Source organism: Biomphalaria glabrata, chromosome 14 (genome assembly GCF_947242115.1).
Source record: "Biomphalaria glabrata chromosome 14, xgBioGlab47.1, whole genome shotgun sequence".
NCBI lineage: Eukaryota > Metazoa > Mollusca > Gastropoda > Planorbidae > Biomphalaria > Biomphalaria glabrata.
The window spans coordinates 7,908,553-7,926,032 of record NC_074724.1 but is presented as its reverse complement, the minus strand read 5'-3'; the positions used below and the strand labels follow the sequence as shown (position 1 = coordinate 7,926,032).

General features: G+C 34.8%; 1 long non-coding RNA gene across 2 annotated transcripts in view; it reads right to left on the bottom strand.

Moving 5' to 3' along the window:
* Positions 1-16,393: 16,393 nt before the first annotated feature.
* LOC106079765 (uncharacterized) overlaps positions 16,394-17,480 on the bottom strand; it is a 3,356-nt gene continuing 2,269 nt past the window's right edge. For both annotated transcript variants that reach the window (XR_001220072.2, XR_001220071.2), the window contains exons 3-4: positions 17,345-17,428; positions 16,394-16,530 (exon numbers count right to left, since the gene is read on the bottom strand). This is a non-coding gene — a long non-coding RNA (uncharacterized LOC106079765). The remainder of the gene's footprint in view (positions 16,531-17,344; positions 17,429-17,480) is intronic.

The window sequence follows — 17,480 nt, the reverse complement described above, 5'->3', positions numbered from 1 at the left end:
AAGTTCAAGTCATGTAAACAGGTCAAACGACACGTGGAATTCCTGCTGCAGAAAACAAGAAGTAGAGTGAATAAAGTTGACTTTGAGTTCAGTCAAGTCAGTCAGTCAAGAGTCAAGTGGTGTCCTTTAGACCGGGTGGTCAAGTCAAGTGTTATCCTCTGTACGAGGCAGTCTAGTATATTCTTTGTCCGGGACAGACAGTAGTGACTTAGAAAAGTCGAGTAGTAATTTCAGTTAGATAGTAACTTGTGGGCAGTTGTTGCCAGTGGTGTTTTGAGACATGTAATTTTATTAGTTATTCTGCACTATTCTGTACAGTGTTACCCGCTGAGATGCGGACGTGATTTGTAATCTACTCTGGAGAGTTTAACGTATTGGATATATGTGATACCGCTGTTATGCGGATAATTTGTTTATTATTTCTTGACTTTTAGCACTAACAAGGAGTGCAGTATTATTATGTTGTAAAATAAACTTTATATTTGTCTGCTGAAACGGACTTAAGTCAATTTGTGGTGTCTATGTTTGTCACGTGTCAAGAGTACTCCAGGAAGCACGAACCCAGCATTCCACGACATTCGCATTCTTCAACATTACACCATTTAACTTCATTTACATATAGTGACAGACTAGACTGTGGCCCATTCTGTAATAAACGTTTGTTTGAAGTTCACCTTGAGTCAACTTGGTCATTGAGTCTGTGTTCCTGTTAGTACCTTATCTATATTTGTGACGTGTGCATGTTTTCCAAGAACTAGCGATTGAAATAAATCAAACAAGGTACGCACGCACTTAGTCTAAATAATCATCTTTAGAAATACTTCAGCTACATCTGACTTACAAATGCATCCGTTACAATATATAATAAGCCTACACCGTTTCGGGTGTACTAGCTTTTTAAAGCTAAACACTCTTATACATGAGCATACTCAAGACACAAATACATGCATAAGTTAATTTGTTTTTTATTGTAACAAAACTGCTTCATCGTTGTCTTTGTCTTGTAACACATCAATGTTGGAGACGATGAGTAGATCTAGTCACACTATCCAATCAGATGTTTCTATGAAGACAATGTGCAGTTGTTAATATTTTTGTTGTTATTTCAAGCCAGCAACCTAAAAAATCGGAAGTAAAAAAAAAAGTCTTCTTATGGAATAATATATATATATTTTTTTTTTGTAGTTTTTTTTTTTTTTTTTTTTTTTTTTATAAAAAAAAAAGAGGGGTGGGGGGCATTTTTGGATCAGAGTGATAGTGGAAAGTGTTGCCAACTGCCAAATAAAAGTAGAAAAATATTTGTTAAAATTGTTCCTTTTTTAAACATTACAGCATAATCAAGGGAGAAGGGGAGTGGCGTCTAAGTGGTAGCTCGCTTTAGTTCAGAACCGAGGGATCTCGGATTTGAATTTAAAAACTAGGATTTTAAATTTTGGAATTCTTAGAAGGCCCTAACTCTAACATTAGTTGAGGACAGTAAAAGACGATTTGTCTTGATGGTTTATTAGAAATGTAGCATACTTAAGGAACAGGTTTAATTACTATCAATAACTTCATTTATTAATCTTGATATTCTATCTCAACCAGTAGCCGCAGTCTCATCAGCACTCTACTATTTACTGACCCATTTCTACACAGTCATTCACACCAAATAGTAACAATAAAGGTCAACTAGTTTGACTTCTCACGGCCACACAGAATACACAACTAGTCACTTAAAACAAACACACTTACTATCACACTCTCGTTAACCTAAAGAAACAGAACTTATATCATTCACACTATGAATAAATGAATAAGTGTACCTATAAATATTGTCTCTTCAGCCTAACAAAACAATATTGAAATAGTAACAAGAGTATAGAAAGTAGAAATTATAAATAAAACAAAATCTAGTAAAATCCTTAGAAAGACACAAATAAAGATACATTCCTCATTCCATATGCTAGGACTAATTTGTACAAGTGCTTCTTCTCCAATAGTGCTATTAGAGCAAGGAATGGATTTTTTGAGCCAGCCAGGGAAACCAGTGACTTGGCAGAATTTAAGTCATTGGTTAAAATACATGACTCTTGTTTTTTAATGTAACGTCAAAATTATATAAGATAAGATAAGATATAATCAAATTAAGTACCTCAAAAAAAAAGGAGGATATAATATATAAACGTCCATAACAATAAACACAAAATATGATTCATAAAAACAAACGCAAACAAACAAAAACAAATGTACAATGGTACTGAACAATAAAGAATACGTGTTATGTGTTTTACTCTAGAGATACAACTTACATCCTCATCTCTACGAAGAGATCTTCCGTCAGGTAACACCACACGTCTTTTGTATGGGTAGGCAGCTCTCTGAGAGAATCAAATCTAATATAAGTATAGGTATGTCTGGTCCTATCTATCTATCTATCTATCTATCTATCTATCTATCTCGTTATATATATTTTTTTATTTTTTACTTAAAGAGTCTTCGCCAAAGAATATGCGTGTGGAAACAGATGCACCAGATCTAAGAGGTTGTAGAGATAAAAGATGAGTATAAGTGAAAAGAGGCATAGCATATTTTTGGCAAGTATTGTTTTTGATTCAACTATAAACTCTTCACTTTTGTTAGTCTACTCACCAAAGCACTTGGTGTGTACCTTTCATACAAGTATAGCAACAAAGTTCTGAAAGATAGACAGACAGATTACTGCCTTATGGTAAAGAGAAAAAGACACCTTTCCATTCTGCAGAGAAGAAAGACGATACACGAGTAAAGCTGTACACAGTCTAATATAAAAGGATCATGGCTGTCTATTAGAGGTTACTGTTTGACAGATTAATGACTTTATTTGTGCAGCTTCAGTGTACTATTTTCAATGCAAGCGTCCCTTAGACAATGAGAATAATGCGGAACAGACGGATCAGATAGGCAGGTCGACAATAGAGACACATTTCTTATTCCATATGCTGGGACTAATTCTTAAAAGGGCTCCTTCTTCCCTAGTGCTATTAGAGAATGGAACGTGTCTCCTGAAACAACCAAGAAAACCAACGACTTAGCAGAGTCAAGTCTTTAATTAACATAGGTGAATAGATACAATGTTCAAGAGGTAAGGATCTTTTGAAATTAAAAAAATATAAAAGAGGCAGACGAAGAAAGTGATGGAAAGACAACACAAAGGAATGGACATGACTCCAATTACAAGACATTGTATCCAAGGTAATAGAGGAATGGAGAAAGACGGCCAACAGATCTTGTGTGGTGTTCCAACTGTTGAACTGACTAAGGGTTAGGTGAAGTTTTTTTCTTTCTCATAACTACTTACCACTCCTGCAATTCTTTTCGGAGAGTCCTAGATGGGAAGAAATGAATATATAACTATCTCGTAAAATATACAACACAAAATTAAACGATTATAAGTCTAGTTTAATCTAAATGTTTACCTTAAATGGTGCAACTACACTTCTGGGTGGCGCAGGCTTCGACTGACTGATCCCGATGATAAGAACACAACAGATCAAAAGGAAGAGCAGTTTCATGATTTCTAATTGAGATATAAATATATAAAACATCAGATTTTTACCTTGTCATATAAAAACTCACTAAGCCTTAAAATCGTTATACTCATGTATCTACTATATGTATATATATATATATATATATATATATATATATATATGGACAGAGAAAGAGAGAGAGAGAAAGAGGGAGGGGAAAAGCTATAAGATAGATAGATAGATAGATAGATAGATAGATAGATAGATAGATAGATAGATAGATAGATAGATAGATAGATAGATAGATAGATAGATAGATAGATAGAAATTTGATCTCCTCGAAATTTATTTTTTCCCGTCACATAGTTTGTTTTATATCTATTGAGAAAGTGTTTGTAATGACATTAGTAATTTTATCTTCTATTTATAAAGCAAAGTACTGGATACCTTCATATAGTGATTAAACAATAAAGGGGGCTAATGTTTACAAGTAGGTGAAGAGCACACGTGATAGTTGATCAATGTTTGTATATAAATCTACGAAGAGCTAATTGAATCATTTAGAAACTATTATTACATTATAAAAAGTATGTAAAGACATTTCCTCCCAAACCACAATACCACGCAGCCATATCTAGCAATCTTCTTGTGACATAAAATGTAAAAACTTATCTGTTTCCGTGACCGTTCTACTCAGCATTATGTGGCCAGCGCAACGACCAATCGCATTTTTTTTTCTCTCAACCTATGTCAAAGTACCTATTCATCATCAGATGAGTGCTAGAATGCCCTAAAGTCTATACCCCCCCCCCCACCATTTTAAAGTCAAACGCTATGTCCCTCGGCCAATCAGCATCCACTGTGCACCATAAACTGAAAGGTAGAATTATCTTCTAATTGTGTGTCTATGTGTACTTAATCCCTCAATTGTGTTCTATCAAATAACGACAATGAAAATTTTACCAGAAGTCCAGAGGCTTAACTGTTTATCACGGAATGTTGTAGACAAAACTTAATCATGGTGTATACAAGCTGACATATATATATATATATATATATATATATGTAGGATCAGAATTAACACACAATTTACATCTTCACCACCGTGAGTTTATAATAAATTAACGAATGCGTACATATGCAAATGAGTCAAAGATTATTTGCTGTGTCACGTAGTTTGAATAACAAAACAAAGCTAAGTAATAAAATTAAGTTGTAGATACGCAGACACAGCTGTGACCTAAATATTTTGCCACAACCGGAACAGTCAATCTTATTGGAGGTCAATATTTTAATTTTTGCTTGATTTTTTTTTTCTGTGGAGGTGGTGGGTTGGTGGGGAGGTATGCTACAATCTGTTGACCTAAGACTGTGAAAATGTTTGAGCTTATTGCTTTTTTGTTTAGTCATTCAGAATAATCTTTATTAATGACATCAAATGTAATGAGAATTTATTCCTATGAATAAAACAATCACTAGTTCTCATCGCCTTATGTCGACTTGTAAATGAGCTTTTGATTATATCCTAACAATTATTACAACACCTATATCACTCAATCTGTTTATCTGTTATACGTGTCATTTCTCCCATTTCCCATTTTCCGATTAAGTTGAAACTTAGCACAATTATTTATTATAAAAACAAATTTAACCAGATAATGTATTAATTATTGGCAATTTATTAATAACTATGATTTTGATTAAGAGAAATAAATTTTACAGTTTTTAAAGATATGGTTAAAATGCACAGTTATTCCCCTTCCCTTAAATACGTTTTGTTTAAGGCGTCACGCTTGGGAATCTATCTAAATAAATATTTGTATTGTTGCGCAATTGATAGCATCTAAATAAACAGGCTCTGAACTGGAACCTTCCCGGGGAAAGTCAAAGTCTGGGAAACTAAAGCAAACATGAAGGAGATCAGAGCTAGATGTTAAAATAGTAGGATGGACATTGACCAGAAAGAAATTGTTTAAAACAAAGTCCATTGTAGAAGCCCTGATGCGAGTAGTTCGGTCCTATTGTCATCTGGAAACTTTAAGGATTAGCCAAAAAAACTTTCTGTTATAAAATCAGTCTCTATGTAAATTCTCACCAAAAAAAACTGCTCATATATGGTCCTCTTATCTCAGCCGACTCTCACCTTTCTCTTTATCCTAAGTTCTTTCTCAGTGGTTTTGGGACCTGACTTGGCTGGTAGTCAGTCACTTGACGTTCTGCAAGCAAGTAGGTACTAGTGTCGTGTGGATGCCACTCGTAGACCTTACTCTTCGTATTGGTGCAGACTTGTCCTTGGACATTACTGTAATAAGAAAGTGATGTATGACTCATCTTCGACGACAATGCGAGCAGAGCCATTGGAGTCTCCCTTTAGGCAACAAACACGCCAGCCCTGACCTAGGAGGCTATAAGATGGCACGTGAAATGAGCCTGAATAATGAAACTACCAAGGCAAAATGGAGATGGATTGGTCACACCCTTAGAAAAGATACCAGCAACAGAGCTATGCTGGCCTTAGAGTGGAACCCCCAGGGAACAAGACGCAGAGGAAGACCAAAAAGAACATGGTCACGCAGTGTACTTGAAGAAGCAGAGAAGACCGGGAAGAGCTGGGAAACCATCAAAAAACTAGCAAGAGACCGTGGAGAGTGGCGTGTTTTTGTCGAGGCCATGAGGAACTCAAAGGAGTGATGATGATGATGATGATGAAGGCAAAATTCACTTGTTCCAATTTTGGACTTCTTGTTACTCCATGTAGTTCTGAAGAACTTGGTGGCCAGTATTCTCTAATCACACTTCACAGGAAAATATTTCCTTTTTTTTTTAAATTATATTTTCCTCTTCCTGAACATTGTGCTGTGCCTATGCAAGACACAAATTACTTGTTGTTCATGTCGGGATTGTTTAATTAGCTTTCTAAGACAAAGCCTCATTACTCAACTTTGCATAAATCTTGTCTATTTATGTCAATAAGATCTCCCTCTTCTAAGTCTTCCTGACCTATTTCACAAAGTTTTTTTTAAAAAGAATTTTATTTACAAATTCTGTACACGTTTTTTTTTCTCCCACTTCCCATTCAAGGATCAAGTTAAAACGTTACAAGATTATCCATTGTCACCACCCAAAAAAAAATTTAATCCATTTCAATACTAACCGCATAATTAATTTATTGATTTTGTGTGATAAATAAAAAGGGAAATAGATCGTTCAGCATTCAGAGATATGGCTTCAAAGGTGATATTCTTTTTTTTTCTTATATAAGATTATATTTGGTTTTAAAAGTTGTTTTTTCTTTATTATTTAGCTTGTTCCTACGACTTTCAAGACTTTTCAGCTTTAAAGAAAGTTTCAAGTTAAGGAGAGATAAGTTTGATTAGGGGGAGGGGGTGAGGTGAGCTTCTAAAAATAGGAGTGGACAAAAAGTGATTTTTTTTTGTTTCACTTCAGATGACATCAGATTTGTGAACATTTAAATGTTAACTTTCAACATAATATTTTTTCTCCTCAAAAATTAAATCTTATCTAAGGGGAATAACTCCTAAGTGAAAATATTTAACACCATTTCACAATATTTTAGAGTTTTGTCCCTTTTCTATATATACATATAACAAATAATAAATTGCCATTAATTAATTGATTTAAATTTATTTCTTTTGTTAGGTACCGTGAATAATTGGCTGAAAGTTTCCATTCCATTCGGGAAATAGAAGTGGAATAAATAGCAAGTTCAAAATTAAACCAGACAGACGGACTGAGTGATAAAAGCTTTGCAAAAAGTAATCATGGGGGTCAAGAGAACAGAAGGGATTCAAAGGTTTACTTTGACGCTAAAATTAAACAAGCCAGATACAAGAAATTACATTGAAAACAATAACCCTATATTGAGTGTAATTATATTAATTAGGTTTGTTTCAATCATGTAATTAAATTTGTAATAGATCTAGACTAACAATCTTTGCAATTAGAACTATTTTACCAAATATTTTTGTTTAGCGCATTTTTCACGTTTTTTATCTTTCTCAATACGCTGTGATAGTAACTTCCCCCCCCCCCCCCTAATTAACAATAAAGGGGACTAATTCAACTTGTACCAATTTTTCAGTCAAGCTAAATTTCTTTCCCTTGTTCGGGATACCAAATAAAATAATAATGGGAAATGTCTTCAATGACGTTGAATTAAACATTATGCTAGGATGACAGAAACTAAGTAATAATATTTGTTTGAGACTGCTTAAGTGTAGCAAGTTTACAAATAGCTGGTCTGTTAAAAGCACTTGACTTCTGAACCAAGGGGTCCTGGGTTCGAATTTATGTGAAGACTGGGATTTTTAATTTTGGAATGTTTAGGGTGTCCTTAAGTCAAACCTACTCCAATTGTAAAAAAAAAAAAAGTAAAGTTCCCCTTTCAGACCTTGTGGTCTATAGGGCAGATGATGTAAAAGTGTCCGACATTAACTCAGGGAAACTTAAAGGCGGTAGATCGTTGTGCTGGCTACATGACATCCTTATTATTTGTAGGTTTAAAAAAAGCAGATACATTTTACATCATCTGCCATGTATACCGCAAGATCTGTTTGGGGTAAACTTAATTTACTCTTATTAAGTACTTCACAGCTCAATATTTGTCTGTTCTAATTTCTAGATTTGTTCTTGAGTTGATAGATTTCAATTTTAATAGGACACCTACCTAAAGCTTTGCTCTGAACGCGTTTAATAATTTTTTTCTGTTTCACGCTCGTCATTGTTGAAATTTGTGATGGGAAAAATTTAAGAAAAAAATCTGGATGACCCAATTGTTAGGAAGTGCCATTTTTTCAGAACACGTTTCAAATAACTTGCCCGTTTCTGTTGAATTTTTGTCTTTAATTGGTATTATGAAAAACAGGCACTATAAACAACCCAATTGTTACGAAGTGCAGAAGTGCAAGGCCGGGTTTCTGGTGTAGCTATCAGTAAGGATGAGCGGATGGTTTGGTTGTGCAGGCAGATGAAATGAATATTAGCTGTGTGAGAGTTGAGGAGTGAACAGGCGAAAAACGAAGTACAACAAGAATGTTTATTTTTGGATTGAGTTAGAAAGGGAAAGAATCCAGTTTAAGCAAATCTGTAGATCTACTACACTGTATAATATTCCGATGATAGGCCTTTAAATCAAAACTTAGAAGACGATAAGCAACATTTTCCTGAATTTTTTTTTATTAAACTCTTGAATCAACGCCTTGCTATCTGAAATTCTCGAACGCATAGTCCTTCCAAAAACGATGTCGGATCTAGATCTAGACCTAGTTCTCTAGCCAAATTTAAATGATTTTTTTCCCCTTTGGCAAATTTTAACAGTCAAACTAGAGTTTTCCTTATGTGGCCAACAAGTTAGTTGTTTTTTTTCCAGTGTTATACATCAACTGTTGAAAACTTTTAAGAGCCGTTTTTGAGATCCGAGTCCGGGTTTCTTCCAGATTCTTTCAAAACGTTTTAACTTTAATAGAGGTATTTTTTTTTTGTGATATTATTATTTTTTTTAATTTTTAAGCTTATTTCAAGTTCTACCTTAAATATGTGATAAGCCTATACCGTTCTAGGTGTACTAAATGTTTTTAGAACTACACACTAATGACTGAGTAATCAACTTTTATACATAGATATATACAAGCCAAACATACATGCATAAGTAAATTCTTTTTTATTTTAACAAAACTGCTTCATCGTCTTTGTCTTTCCCTGTAGCACATAAATGTTGGTGACGATGTGTAGATCTAGCCACACTATCCAATCAGATGTTTCAATGAAGACCATGTTGCAGTTTTTAATATTGTTGTATTTATTTGAAGGGAACAATCTAAACATTTAGGAGGAAAAAATATGTCAATGGAATAATAAATATTTAATTTAATAAAAAAAAATTGGGGGGGGGAGGGGTTTGGGGCGGGTTTGGATGAGGGTTATAGAGGGTGATAGTGAAAAGTATTGCCAAATGTCTAATATAAGTAAAAAATATTTTTTTAATGTTCCTTTTTTAAATATAATAGTATAATCTAAGGATGGGGCGTGGCGTCTAAGTGGTAACGCGCTTGGCTTCAGAACCCAGGGGTCTTGGATTTAAATATCAAAACTAGGATTTTCAATTTTGGAATTGTTAGAAGGCCCTAACTCTGATGAGTACCTAACATTAGTTGGGGACAGTAACGACGATTTTATTAGAAATCTAGCACACTTCAAGAAAAGGGTTAATTACTATCAACAGCTTAATTTATCTTGACATTCTATCTCAACCAGTACCCACTGCCTCATCAGCATTTTAATGTTTACTGACCCAATTTACAGTCATTCATAACAAATTTTTATTAGCAGTTTACTTAACCAAATACTAACAATAAAGGTGAATTAGTCTGTCCACTCACAGCCACACAGAATGCATAACTAGTCACTTAAAACAAACACACTTACTTTCACACTCTAGTGAACTTAAAGAAACAGAACTTTTATCATTCACACTATAAATTAATGAATAAGTGTAAATATAAATATTGTCTCTTCAGCCTAAAAAAACAATACTGAAATAGTAACAAGTGTATAGAAGACTTATAAAAAAAGTAGCAATTATACATAAAACACTGAACCATAATCTTTAAATACAAAAACAAAATCTAAAATAAAATACATAGAAAGATACTAACATAAAGGCACATTTCTGGTTCTATATAAAAAGTGAAGTTCCCCTTTCAAACCTTGTGGTCTATAGGGCAGATGATGTAAAGTTCATCTGTTTTTGTGGCCTACGGTTAACGAGGGTGTCATGGGGTAAGCACATCGACCAACCGCCTTTACTTTTCCCCAAATAATGTCAGGTACCCATTAGAGCTGTGTGTACTCAGAGGCGCCCAAAGATCCCGAAATTAAACATCACAGTCTTCATCAGGATTCGAACCCCGGTCCCCGGTTCGGAAGCCAAGCGCTTTAACGCTCAACCACCGCGCCTTCCTCGTTCCATATGCTTGGACAAATTTGTACAATTGCTCCTTCTTCCCTAGTGCTATTAGAGCAAGGAATGGATTGTCTGAGCCAGCCAGGAAAACCAGTGACGTAGCAAAATTTAAGTCATTGGTTAATATGCATGACTCTTCTTTTTTTGAAGTAACGTCAGTATTATATAAGATAAGATATATTCAAATTAACTACCTCAAATATAAACGTGTAAAACTATAAACACAAAAGTAGATTCACATAGGCAAACGCAACAAATGTACAGTATCACTGAACAGTAACGAATAAGTGTTATGTGTTTAACTCTAGAGATACAACTTACATCCTCATCGCGACGCAGAGATCTTCCGTCAGGTAACACCACTCGTCTTTTGTAAGGGTAGGCAGCTCTCTGAGAGAATCAAATCTTATATAAGTATTGGTCCTATCTATCTATCTATCTATCTATCTATCTATCTATCTATCTATCTATCTATCTATCTATCTATCAATCTATCTATCTATCTATCTATCTATCTATCTATCTATCTATCTATCTATTAATCTATCTATCTATCTATCTATCTATCTATCTATCTATCTATCTATCTATCTATCTATCTATCATCTATCTAAAATTTAAACTAAATGGCAGTATCTTAAAAAAACAACTAAAAATGTATTCAAGTCTTGTTCTACCTCATCCCAGTCGATGCCTTCCAATTCACGCAGAGATCTTCCATCAGGTAACAACACAGCTCTTTTGTATGGAACCTCAGCTCTCTAATAGCATCAAATCAAAGTAGTGTCATAAAGAGTGTCTTTTAAAGTTATAATATTGCTAATAATAATAGATAATAATTTTTTACATAAATTTCACTACCTGTGTGCAATGGGACCAGTACATTTCTGTGTGGAAACAGCTTATTTTTTTAGAGAACTTAATATTAGGAAATTAAACACGGGGTATAAGGGAGGTAATACACTAAAAAAATAATTTATATTTTTAAAAATGTTTACCTTAGGAGCCCTTTCATCACTACGTTGTGGCGCTGGAGCTGCACTTGTCAGACTGACTGCAAGCAGTAGAACACAGCTTAGTAGGACGTATATTAGCTTCATGTTGTCTGGAGTAACAAAGTCATTTCATCGTTCAAGTAGACATCATTGGAATATAAGTTGTACACATTTGTATATATAATACTCTACGTCGCCCAACCATGCGGGACATCATGCACGCTCTCCGACTCTCTAACCCTCGATGAAAAAGTCAGGGAAGGATAACGCTTTTAATTCTTCAAGCTTGACTAGAGTTACCCTTTGTAACTTTCGCGGCAACAATGAGCGCGGCTCAGAAAAAAAAAGGGGGAAGGACAATAAGTATTCTTCTTTCTTTATATATAATTCTCTACGTCGCCCAACCATGTGGGACGCCACGCACGCACAACGACTCTCTAACCCCCCCCCCTCTCCAGCCCGCACATGCGCCTTCCTTGCTTTCCAGGCATAAACACACAGTCGTTTGCCCAAACCCACCCCATTCGGACAACTGTCTTTCAAGAAGTGTTCATCCGTCACTAAATATCGGCGTATGCTACTCCGCGGGTCGGCTGGTATTGAATAAAAAAGGTAAAGACGTTAGGTATTTCCTTTTTTTTTTAATAACACGGACATTCTACCGTCTCGAAATGTACAAACTGTGAAATAGGCGTTAAGGTTTTTAGAGATCAATACAAAGTAATTTATTGTATTAAACATCGACTTCTTGGAGAGGTATTTTACATAGAATAGCAAACATGTTAATTGTGTTAATTTGAAATAAAAAAAAGCTTTATCACATTTCCGCTTCTAGTAATTGCCTTTGAGAATTTATGCACATATTTATGAGATGACCTTGTTTCCTGGTACACTAATTAGTCTTCAATAAGATATGTTATGGCTATTGTTACCTAACTACAAAATTAACATTATTATAATTAGCAAACAGCTAGTGTAAAAACACTAAGATTTTTGCGTACCATTGAAACAGAAGAACTGATCAGCTGAAGAAATCATATTTTAATGAGAACAAAAATTGTCCTAACACATGTAAATCATGTGGCTGTGAAAGTTGGACACTGAATGCTAAAAGAAGAATTTAAGCCTTCAAGTCAGAGCTACAGAAATATGCTGATTATCAGATACCAGTATTAGAAATGAAATGAGTTTGTACTTATTTAAGTCAGTACTCTATTTTGTAGACTGCGCCGTAGGTGTAATACTTTGAAGCTGAGCTGGTCTATATTGTCAGACATTACTCACTGTCAAAAGTCCTCTTTCAATGCACAGTGGATCAAGCACGAAGAAAGACCGTCCAGAGAAAAGTTGGATGGACAACGTGAAATAGTCCTGTCAAACTTTTTTTTATTCTGCTAAGAACAGCTGCCGGGAAGATTAGAGGTCAGCCCCGCTACAACGCATTCTATAGTCAAACGAAAAATATGCAAATTTAAAACCTACCAAATCTATAGATATTTTAGTTACGTAAGATTTGTTCTCTCTTAAAATATTTTCAACTTACCGGAGGTAGTGTATCGAGTGACAACTGTGAGCGAGCTCTTCTTTTTATAAAGTTTCCAAATGTTTGTAATTCAGTAGATTGTCATTAAGTTCAAACCATAATATTACATATCTGCATACATTAGTAATTACATCATGTTTACGAGTAGATTTTAAGATATTCATTTTGGATGTTAGGTCCAGAAATGAATAAATCATCAAACATAAAACACAATAAATCTGTCTTTGATGTATTAGTAATCCTACGGCTGCAGGAGTTATTACTGCTATAACTTATGTACGTATAGCAAAGAGTGACATATTATTTATCCGTATGTTCGTCACATGTCATACGTATGTCCTCCATGTTAGACAAAAATTAACATAAGTATTTAATCTCCATAATTTTGTTATTGTAATGATTTTGCTGATTTTAATGGTGAATAATATAAAGTCATTATCAATTCTCTCTCTCTTGATTATGGAACAAATATTAGGAAATGTGAAAAAAAATTATATAACTTGCCGTTTGTGGCTTCCTAATAAATGAGCTCTAGTTTCATTACCAGAAGAAAAGTTCTTGATAAGGAACTAAAGGGAACAAAAAAATTCCCCAATGTACCCCTCTCCCAAGTAGTTCTCAAGTTTCAGACCTTGCGATCTATAGGCAGATGATGTTAAGGTCATAGGTTTCTTTGGCCAAAGGTTAACAAGCAGGGTGCTTGTGGCCAGCACAACAACAAAATGCCTTTTTTTTCCCAACTAAACTCAAGTACCCATTAGAGTTGGGTGGACTCAAGGGCGCCCTAAAAATCCCGAAATTAAAAAATCCCAGTCTTCACTGAGATTCGAATCCAAGTCCCCAGGTTAGGAAGCCAATCGCTTAGTCACTCAGCCATCTCCACCCATCTCTACCTAAAAGCTTGGACCAGAATACACTAAGCATGTTACAGAATTGAAACAAAATGCGCAATTAAAATGCCGTTAAAAAAGTAAAGTATGTCATTTTATATAAGTTATACTTGAAAACCAATCACTTCATAAACGTTTTTGACACTCGATGGAGCTCGTCCACACCATGACAACAGCTCAAAGTGCAAAATAATACCGAATAGTACAGAATTTAAGTGATTAACTCAGATGACGTAGGCTTACATATTTTGCAACATCCGAAGCGCAATTTACACCAACAATATACTCTTACTTAAAGGGAAGTTGTATAATTTAATAGCATGTTCAATACAGTATCAAGACGTTGTGTAATGTAAGTGGGCTTTCTTTAAACTATCAGGAAGTCATAATGTAAATGGACTTTGTATAAAGTAAATGGACGTTTTGCGATGTAACTGGACGCTCTATAAATTATCAGGACGTTATAATGTAACAAATCTATGTATAAACTATCAGGACATTGTGTAATGTAAATGGACATTGTAAAAGTATAAGCTTTCAGGACGTTTCGTAATGTTACTAGACATATAATGCAACTTTGCTGTTGGCCTCCTTTAGTAGTAAAGACCATTGTTATCTCGTAGAACACTTTTTCATGTGACTGTGGAGCCCTTTTTTAGAGGGACACTCCCACAAATATCACAGGATAAGATGGCTTTCGCTTCGGTGGTAGAAGAACTGGCTATTTTTTCGTTTCTCACGCTTTTTCTTACATAGCTGAGGCCAATGTTTTTTCGATGTCCACAACTTGCTTGTTCACCAAAGTGCGGTCTAGGGCTATGTCTTCCCAATATTCAACATCCTGTCATACTTCGAGGTACCTTTTGATTACATCGACATAACAGAGGTGGGGATGACCAGTTTTTATTGGGCTAATCGCAAGTTGTTCATAAAGGATGAATTTTAGAACGCAAAGCTATTAACTATTAAGCTATTAACACGTCATTACACAAAAAAATGCTTCATAAGGCATACGTCTCAAATAGCCTCTGACAACCAGTCCATGTCATGACCTTTATGTGTGGCGCAGACATCGAACACGGCGGAAATGTTACCATCGACAGGTGTAAGGTCAAAATAAACCAGTAAGCCTCGGATCGTAGGTCGGCTACCCAAAGAAAGGTAACTGGGTGTTCTATAAAGCAACTGGATCTTGTATAAAGCATAATTAGATGCACTATCTAAAAGTAACATTGTAATACTCTATCTGGATTTCAGAAAAACAAATGTAAAACTATTGTCATTAATTTTAAAGTATTTTTTCTGGCTATCGTAAAAGTTATTTAAAGATTGTTTTTCTCTTTCGGGTCACAAAATGCCATTATTTATATTAGCGTGGGCAGGTTAGCTGAGAATGGCACTTGGCTTTGGAACCGCAAATCCCCTGGTTCAAATATCACTGAAGACTGATATTAATTTTTGGGATTTTTGGGACGCCTCTGAGTCCACTCAGCTCTAATGGATACCTGACATTTGTAAAGGTTGTTGGTCGTGAAAAGAACACAGCTGGTTTATAAGAGCAACGATTGAGATGAGTTCTGAACCCAAATATTCTTTTCCTAGTCGCCATTTTCCAACCTTTACTCAGTCTGCTATTTTTCTAGTTAAATAAATTTGGGACTATAGCTTATAATTTATGCTTCAATCTTAAAAATGCAAACAAATTTAGAGTAGAGTCTAATTGGTCCACTTCATTTCTCCTCCCACTTCCGAAATTTTTTGTTAGAGCTATTTCAAACTATCTATAGTTTTGAAGGCTTGCAAAGATTTTGGACTTGGCTTTGTCTTGTGAGCGAGGTGTGCAGATCGTTTTTTCTCGATGCAAGGTTCCATATGTGCTAGATTCGCCTCAAACCAGTCTACATTTGAGGCCCAAAGGCGGTAATTGCTGAACTGATCTCTTAATTTCTCCCATATATATATATGTGTGTGACTGTCTGTTTGTATGTTTGAGACTGTCTTTAAATTTAGTAATTTTACACATAGTTTTACTCTACTCGAGTGTATTATTCATGATAAATTTCAGAGTTCAATATTTATCTGTTCTAATTTCTAATGTTTTCTTAAATTGAGAGATTGCAATTTGAATGGGACACATACCCAAGCTTTGTTGTGAATGCGTTGAATAACGTTTATGTTTTACGTTCATCATTGTTGAAATTTGTGATGGAAAAAGTGAAAAAAAACAAAACAAACTGGATGACCCAATCGTTACGAAGTGCAAGGGCATGTTTCTGATGTAACCATGAGTAAAGGTGAGCGGATGGTTTGGTTGTGTAGGCTTATGAAATTCTGATGAAACCTCGCTTGGTATGTCATAGTAAATATTAACGGTGTGAGAGTTGAGGAGTGAACTAGTGAGAGACGAAGTACATCAAGGAGTGTGTTTTTTAAAGCGAGTTATGTTGTGTTTAAACTCTTATTAATGATCATAATAAAGACAACAATACATATACATTAATAATATTTTTTTATTTATTGAAACTGAACAAAACAGCTTTATCTAGGTCTTTATCTTGCTTTGTGTCACAATCATTCTGGAGGTGATGTGTAGATCTTGACATGACCATGCGCCGTTTTGTTGTTAATCCTAAACATTTAAAAAGAGGTTTTTAAAAAGTCAATATTTTCCTTTAGAAATGAAGAGTATAACGTCTAAGCTAAAAACGTCTGATAGAAAGTAAAGCCTAGGTTCGAACCTTGGAGCTGTCGAAAAGTAGGAGAGCATACTACATGACCATGCATATACACCGATTGAAAGGGATTTTTTGTGCAGAACTGAAGGTGAATTATCAACTTTCTATACAAATTTTATTTCAATTTAAACAATTTTTTCTTCAACTTAACAACCTAATAGAGAAATAGTAACCAGAGTATAGAATCAAATTGACTACAAATTAGGAAATATCAAAAGTTTGATGAAGGGGTGCGGTGGCTGTGGTGTTAAACGATTGACTTCCTAGCCTGGGATCCTGAGTTCGAATCTCGTTAAAGACTGGGATTTTAAATCTCGCGATTTTTATAGCGCCCCTGAGTCCAACCAACTCTAATGGCTACCTGACTTTAGTTGGGCAAAGTAAAGGCAGTTGGTCGTTGTGCTGGCCATATGACACCCGGCCATATGACACTCGTTAACCATTGATCAAAGAAACAGGTGACCTTAACATTATCTGCCCTATGGATCGCTAAGTCTGAAAGGGAAACTTTAATTAAACAAAAAAACTGAAATAGTAGCAAGAGCATATAATCAAATTAACTACATCAAGATAGAAAATATGAAATGTTCAAAAATTCGTTGAAATTAAAGGTGTATAACAATAGAGATACTCCAGAAAACAAATGAAAAAAGTCAATGAAAATTAACTAATTAGTGTCATGTATACATTTTTAGAGATATGTTGTACCTCAATCCAGTCGAAGCCTTCCAATTCGCGCAGGGATCTTCCGTCAGGTAATAACACAAATCTTTTGTACGGATAGGCAGCTCTCTTAGAGAATCAAATATAACATAGATATTGTAATTAAGAGTTTGGTTCTATC